Source organism: Aethina tumida, chromosome 1 (assembly GCF_024364675.1).
Source record: "Aethina tumida isolate Nest 87 chromosome 1, icAetTumi1.1, whole genome shotgun sequence".
NCBI classification, from domain to species: Eukaryota; Metazoa; Arthropoda; class Insecta; order Coleoptera; family Nitidulidae; genus Aethina; species Aethina tumida.
This window is the reverse complement of record NC_065435.1, coordinates 56,002,716-56,010,416: the sequence shown is the minus strand read 5'-3', so window position 1 is coordinate 56,010,416 and position 7,701 is coordinate 56,002,716. Positions and strand designations below refer to the sequence as shown.

General features: G+C 34.0%; 1 protein-coding gene across 1 annotated transcript in view; it reads right to left on the bottom strand.

Annotated features, from left to right (window-relative positions):
- The window catches only part of LOC109601597 (uncharacterized), a 113,483-nt gene that overhangs the window by 74,526 nt on the left and 31,256 nt on the right, over positions 1–7,701 (bottom strand). The window contains exon 2 of the mRNA XM_049968348.1: positions 3,865–3,918. The gene's annotated coding sequence lies outside the window, so the exon portion shown is untranslated. The remainder of the gene's footprint in view (positions 1–3,864; positions 3,919–7,701) is intronic.

The window sequence follows — 7,701 nt, the reverse complement described above, 5'->3', positions numbered from 1 at the left end:
AGTAATGAGATTTTTTATACGCAGCTTCGAAACTCACTGTTCAAATATTCTCTCCATACCGGCAGATAATAGTCTTCCATTCATTTTTCTGTTTTCTCCGTCTCCCGAGATTCTTTCTCACTTAGCCACATCATTAGAAAATGATTGATGACACAAAGAACCCGAAATTAATATGTTGCTCCAGTAGTGCCCCCACAAACACAATATTGACCCACGATTGGGTTTTCCCGCGATTTTTCCGCCGCTTTTTTCAACGTCCTGTAGTGGCCGGCAATGTTTTGTTGCTGATTTATCTGCTTTCGGCAGATAAATCCGGAACCCTCCTCAACAAAATGCTTTTACATTAAGTGATTTATTCCCATAGATTACGGGAAAACAAGAGACGATGGTTAAAATGTCCCGGCAAAAAGTTATAGTTGAATTAACGACTTTTATCGGTGCACGCAACACGATAAAAAAAAAAAGAAGCCGAGCACCAGCGACTGTGGTACGAAAACTTCGGCGCCGATAAAACTGAATGCGGTCACATCCGACGATGAAATAAAACCATCCCGAAGACTTAATGTAATTCAGGACGGTGTGGACACGAGAGGCCTTAAATAGAAATTCGCCAGTAAACATTCATGTCAATCGTTTTAAAGGGGGAGTGAAGTTCGGGCCCGAAATTGTTTCGCAAAGTTTTTGTAGCACAAGTCGGAGCCTCTAAGTTTTGCAACCTCAATTCGGGGCTAATTTAATTGCGCGATCGCAACCACTTCAAGTTCCAGATAAAAAAAAATTGGCGGTCGTAAAAGGGAGAATGTCGGTCACTTGGTCGGTTCATTAGTCAAGTTTCTTAGGCTCGGAAATCTCTTTGTCTGGCTGGTTCTGTTTATAAAAATATGAATGATGTTTGAATTATTTAAATCGATTCGTGTGGGTGTGAAATAAAATATAAACTCATGTTCAAAAGTTCGGGATATTAAACTACATTGTTCCAAGAAATCAAAGCACCAAATATTGTTTTTCTAAAAAATTAACAAAATTTGATGTTTATAAAAAAAATTGAACTTAATGTGGGGCATTTCTACCTGTACCACGAATGAGAGCCTCACATCTTAAATTCATACTCAAAATCTGGGTTCGAATTTTATTTTGGTCCAAATTCTCCCTAATTTGAGTAGAAGATGCCTTGTGGAGCTGGTTCTGTCCTCTAAGATATTCGGACGGTTATGATGGTTTCTTAAACGTCTCCCAAGAATGTTCCAGATATTGGGTTAAGGTTGGACTGCGAGCTGATCTAGCCATAGCATTAATTCCAACGCCAACAAGGTAATTTCGGACAACATGGGCTATATGTGGTTGCCCATTATCCTGCATTAGTAAACAATTTCGTTCCATAAAGGTATATAGGTATATGGCACGAGTATTGTCCAAAATGTAATGCTCAGCATTAAAGTTCCCATTATTTATCACCACCAAGTGGGTATGTGCTGTTAAAGAAATGTCTCCCCACACCATAATTGAGCTCCCACCAAATAAGGTGGTATTTACGAAGTTGCATTGAGCATATCTTTCGTTTTGTCGTTGAAACACACGAACGCGTCTATAGCATCTAGATTGAGCTGTAAACAGAACTCGTCCCTAATACGCTTCTATCCAATTGACGTGCTCTCTAGTAAATTTAGTCGGGCTCTGCGATGATCCTCGATTAAGGTCAGGACTCGAACAGGAACATAGGTTTGCAAATTATCTTCCCTAAGTCATTGTAGAATACTTTCAATACTTATTCGAACCCCTTCTACGTTTTGTAACGGAAACTGTAAACTCCTTGTAGTCACAAACCGTTGTCTCAAAGTTAAAAGTCTCAAAAAACTATCTTGAGCAGTTTTGTGGTACGATTTTTACCCTGACCTGGTCTCCTAATATGGTCACCAGGCTCCATGTACCGTTGTAACAGATGAGAAATTGATGTATGGGATGCACCAAACTTGCGGCTCCGGTAACTCCAACCTTCTTCCACGAAAACAACCGTTTGGGCACACTCATCGCAAGTTAAATTTCTAGATTGCCATTACATATTGACAACTTAATTAAAAAGAAAATGGCGATAATAATGGGAGTCAACAAAAAGACACGCTACGACGATAGTTTAACCTGTTATAGTAATTCACAAACTTAAATAGAAAAATTTATTTGTAAAATTATAGATGGTGCACTAATTTCTTGGAACTTTCTGTATAGGCCGTGATTATTTTACTAATTTTTATGATATAAGACACAAAGGTGTATTGTTTTTAAAGAGGTCAGTACAGTGTACATTTAGTTTATAATTGATTACATCAGTGTTTGCACGATTATTTGTGGAAATTTATTCGAATAATTATGCCTAGACGTAAATGGTTTTATTTGAGAGGAGTAGAGTAATATTGGAATCTGGGGTCAATCAAATCAAATTTACAACTGGATTTAATGTTGTACAAATGATATTTCTTTCTTGTGTACTCTATTTTATCAAACTGGTTCTACCAAGGAATGGTAGACCAAGGACAAAAAATGTAGACCGATATTTGCCATTGAGAGTCGGTAGGGACCCTACAATAGCCTCCAGAATGGCAGGAGTATGTATCGCTCCAATTACGGTACGGAGATGCTTGGTAACTGCAGGTTTTTGTTCGTGAAGACTATTATTACGATTGCATTTGATTGACGACCATAAACAACAACAATTGGAATGGACAAGATCCCGTATTCGCTGGGGAGAAGAATCTGTTATTTTCACAGATAAAAGTAGAATTAGGTTTACAGTGATGTTCGACGAATTTGCAGCTAGTCCGGACAATATGTTTCACGAAATCGACGAAGCGTTCATGAATTTTACTCAGAGAATTCTATTATGGTAAAAGATGGAATTTTCAATATGCTATCAGTGAGAATTTTGTGGATGACAATGTTCGTCCGCATGGCTCAGGAATTGTGCTTGAAGGCCTGAAATGCTGGATACTGAAACCTTATAACTTCCCCCGAGGTCGCCTGACCTAAATCCTATCGAGCATACATAGGATTATATAAAGCGATGGCTTTCGATCAGCCAACCCCGCCCTAAATATCTACCAAAGTTTCAAACTAAAATTTCTCTGCCGTGGGTCAATATATCCCAAGAAGGCTTCCAAAGGAGGTGTCAAGCAGTTATTGATGTCCATGGAGAACATAAAGCACCAAACTTTATGTACGTATAAATTTGACCAAAAATAAATATTGCTGATAAATAAATTTAAGTTATTTTTAATTAAAAAATTCTAAAAGATAAAATAGTACTTTTTTAAATGTACCTAACTTCTGAACCTGAGTTTATTTTTAACTGTTGGTTTTATTAGATAATACGAATTTAGAAAGGATAAAAAGTAAGAACGGTTAAGCCAGAAACAATTACGATCCCACGTCAGATTACGAAATAAAGATGCTCATTACCGGAGGATCGTTATCTAAAAATAATTCACTTCGGGAATTTAAATGTCCTGTCAGCAAGTTTCCGAGATGCATCAGCCACTCTAAGACGCCATAACAAGTTCCTATTGGCCCCTTTTACGGACTTTCCAACCATCGATAAGCACCATATTCCACTGTCACCCCGAATCCCGATAGATTTCCAGTTTCCGGACTGGAGATTATAATCTGCTTAATATGGGAAATCTTCAAAGCTTGTAGAATTGTTTCAGTGCCGTTTGGCCGGGACGAATTAAAATTTTATTACTGTGCGTTTTTCCCAATCGATTTCCAATCAACGGATCCAATTACTTCACGGCGAAAACACATTTCCAATTAAATTTGATAGAAATATCCCGTAGCTGCGCACGTAAGGTAGACAAACAATAACAAACTCACCTATTTTCCTTGTTAGCGAAGAATACGTTTGCTGCCACCACTCACATGTGTGCCCTAGAACAAGAATAACAGAATGGTTGAAAGAAAAAGTCGTGGAAACGGAAAGAGGAGGTGGTTATTAGAAGTCATTTATTTTTCACAAAACGGATGTTTTATTGTCTGGCCTATATGAAGGTAATAAGAGAGGGTAACAATAGTGCCATCTAGGGACGCGATTCACGCGGGATCAAACGTAAATATGTTTGTTATCAACATCACAATACGGAGTGTAATAATGGGAAAAATATATATGGCCGTATAAAAACCTATCGGAAAGGTGATTTGACATAGAAAGGACCGAGGATAAGTATAAGAAAAGGTCCTTTTATTATCCAATGAATTATTTATCAGTTAATCGCACACTGTTCGGTCGAAGCTATTAGAAGATTATATGGGACTCAACACAAATGGATGATTAACTTAATTACGTACTAGCGTTATAATTATATATTAATTCGAATCCATTTTTTTAAAACAGACTAAACAGAATTCTCATCTAAATTAATATTGTACATCGAAATAAACATGACAAAAGTATACAGTGAAGAGCTATTCCTCTCATCTCATCTCCGTTATTTATTCAACGCAACCCAGAATTTTAATCCTCGCAGCATTTTCGCTAAAATAATTCCGTTACCGTAATTCTGTCACTTCGCGATAAAAGGCCTAAACAAGATCTAAGAGAATATTTTATACACTCTTTGAGGATAACTTACGTTTGACAATGTAACACGTATCACTCGGAATTCTTTTAGGCCCGCGTTGTCTCACATTTACAAAGACATGTGCGCGTCCATAAATTCGTTTGGAAAAATGGACAAATCCGATTTCATCGGTTATTGCATGGGAATTCCCAATGAGCGATTTAAAAAGTTGCGAAACTCGACACGGATGCATTAGTGTTAAACAAGATGGTGTCGGCGCCAAACTATCAAACATCCATCACGGAAATTTCTATTCCCCGAGAACTTCGGGCTAGACAACTTCAACAACTTTCGCGTTTTCCGTCCTATTGTTTTATTATCTTCATATTTTATCCCGTTTGAAATCAACGTGACTCCTACAGATGTTCAAGACGATAGAAGTGAGCGGCCCTCATTTTTCTTGTAGCAATAAATACGTGTACAAGTATGCACGGAAAAGTTTCCGACGATTTTTCACTCCGTTCTCACTCTTGTCTCGGTGTTTGTTTCCGAATTATTTCGAAAGAATACAAGATGTCCTTTTGTTTATTGACTTTCCCTCTTCACCTTGTTCCTACGCGGAATAGTATAATGTATAAATTTAAAATTCCTGAATACATTCATATTTTTATCAAAATTCCTACACACATGTGTGACATAACGTCCCTCGCAAGTTTGTTGTTACGAAACTATTTAACCTAGTTTAAAATTAGTTTAGCGGTTTAAAACTTTATTATTTTGTCCATGGTTTGCGCTGTAATCGAGCTTCGACGAAGCAAATGTTACGTTCTTGGTTTCTGGGACGTTCTTGAAGTCAAAAGACAGTAAAAACAAACGGTTTTGGTTACGATAGAGCTAAACTCGGACGATCCACGGTTACGATAATGGGCGTTTTATTTACTCATTGAAAGTATAACGTACATCGGGCAATAACTGGATCTGAATAGACATTGAGTTTCTGAATATTAGAGGATGTTCTGTTAAATCTTTTACGAATGGACACACGTGAAATTGGTGCTTATTTTAACAAAAAATATTGTTCTGTCTACACATAATTTTGACCTTCACCTGACACTAATGAATTTAATTTGGAATTATATAAAGATTTTAAAGTTTTAAGTTCCCCTTAAAAGTTTCTACACTAATTATAAAAGTTTCTCACTTAATAATTCCGATTACTGGAAATTGTCTTTCCACTTTTTCTTAGTAAAATATTACTATTATCTCTCATTATTAATTTAAGGCGACTCTTTAAAAATATTAAGAGAAATATTTTAGTTGGTAAACTTGTTTGATAAATTTGCAATTTATATATTACAAAAAATAATCTTTTATTATTTAAATTATTAGATTATGATTATTTTAATTATAATTTTAATCGAAATTTCATTAAAAAACATAGGGAGTAATTTTGGTGATTACTTTTTAATTAATTTGTCTCAAAAATCCGTTGTTAACAATTTTAAACACCTTTTTAATTAGAAAATCATTTTATTTTATTATTTAAATATTTTATATTGGATAAGAATGAGATTATTTTAGTCAGTTTCATTTCAGAAAACTTCTTTGATAAATTTGCTATTTATTTGTTATAAAAATTATTTTTTATTATTTACATTAAAAATAAAAATTTAGGTGAAATTTGGTACATATTAAAAGTATGAAATTGTAAACGGGATTGAAATCTGTTGATAATGGTTTTAATATCAGATTATTTTAATTATAATTTTAATAGAAATTTCATTAAAATACAGTTTTCATGTAGAATAATTTTGGTAGATTACTTTTTAATCAATGTATCCCAAAAATTGTTGTTAGCAATTTTAAGCACCGGTTTTTTAATTAGAAACTCATTTGGTTTTATTATTTAAACATTTATATATTCAAATTGGATGAAAACAGTGAGAATTAAAATAAATATTATATTGAAACCTGCAATGATTATTTTATCGGACAAGTTATGAACGGAAATGCAAATTTTGAATCGGAAGCAAAAATAAATAATAACAATAACATAATCTAACAACCAAAATTAGACTAAACCAAAGCATGGAATTTATTTAGAATGTTTTATATTTAATGGTTTTATTAGACTTAATATGATTCACATTTTAAAAATAACAATTTAAAATATATTTTAGCTAATCGAATGAGTATGTGTACAAAAGACGTTCAGCTTTATGATGAAGCTTTATCAGGCTTTATTCGAGGACTTCGATATTAGTTTTAAGATTATCTGCGACTTTTCATCAGTAGCAAGATTATAGATGACTTTATATAATCATATTTATATTTCTTCTAGAAGTAAATTCATATTATTTTTAATTAGAAGAATGATCTGTGTCCTTACTTGCATTAAAATTATTTCCTATTTTTAATTTGTATTAAATTAGGCCGCGATTAAAATGTAAACGACGAAGTTATTTTGTTGCAAAAAGGCTCTATTTTGACCTTGCCTTTGCTTTGCTTTAAACTTTGATTTATGTATCTCTCCGTGGAAGATGTAAATAAAAATAAAAAAAAAACAGAAAAACCTCTTTCTTAACCACAGTCTCCATTCATTCATGATTCATCCATTATTCATGATATTTAAAAATAGATACCGCCAATTTATCTCTGCTCTGGTTCACATTTATGAATTTGCCCAAAAGAATATTAAGGTGTCGTTTGAAATGTTCTTCAGTTGCAGTTTTTTTTGTTCTCTTCGATAGCCTAATAAAAATTCTACAATTTGTCGATTTTGATGTGTATCGATATTCTCCTTTGTGCTTTCAGGAAAGTGTAGCTTTGAAAGTCTTATTGTTATTTACAATTGATATTCAAAGGGCACAACTTTAAACATTAGAAGGATTATTGTTGAACAAATGAAATCGAAATGAAAAAGGTACAAAGGAAAACAATTGGAATTTATTTTCTTTTATCTCTTTTGAATTCCAATAGGGAAGGACGCTATACATACAAATTGGACCTAATAATATGTTGAATGGAAAAGACGTCTCGATGCCGGGGCTTAATACATTTTTGCTTTATTTCTGATAGGTATTGGGATGACGAAATTTCAAAAAGCCTACGAATGCGTCTGGCATAACTTTTATTAACGAGAAATTGCTTATTT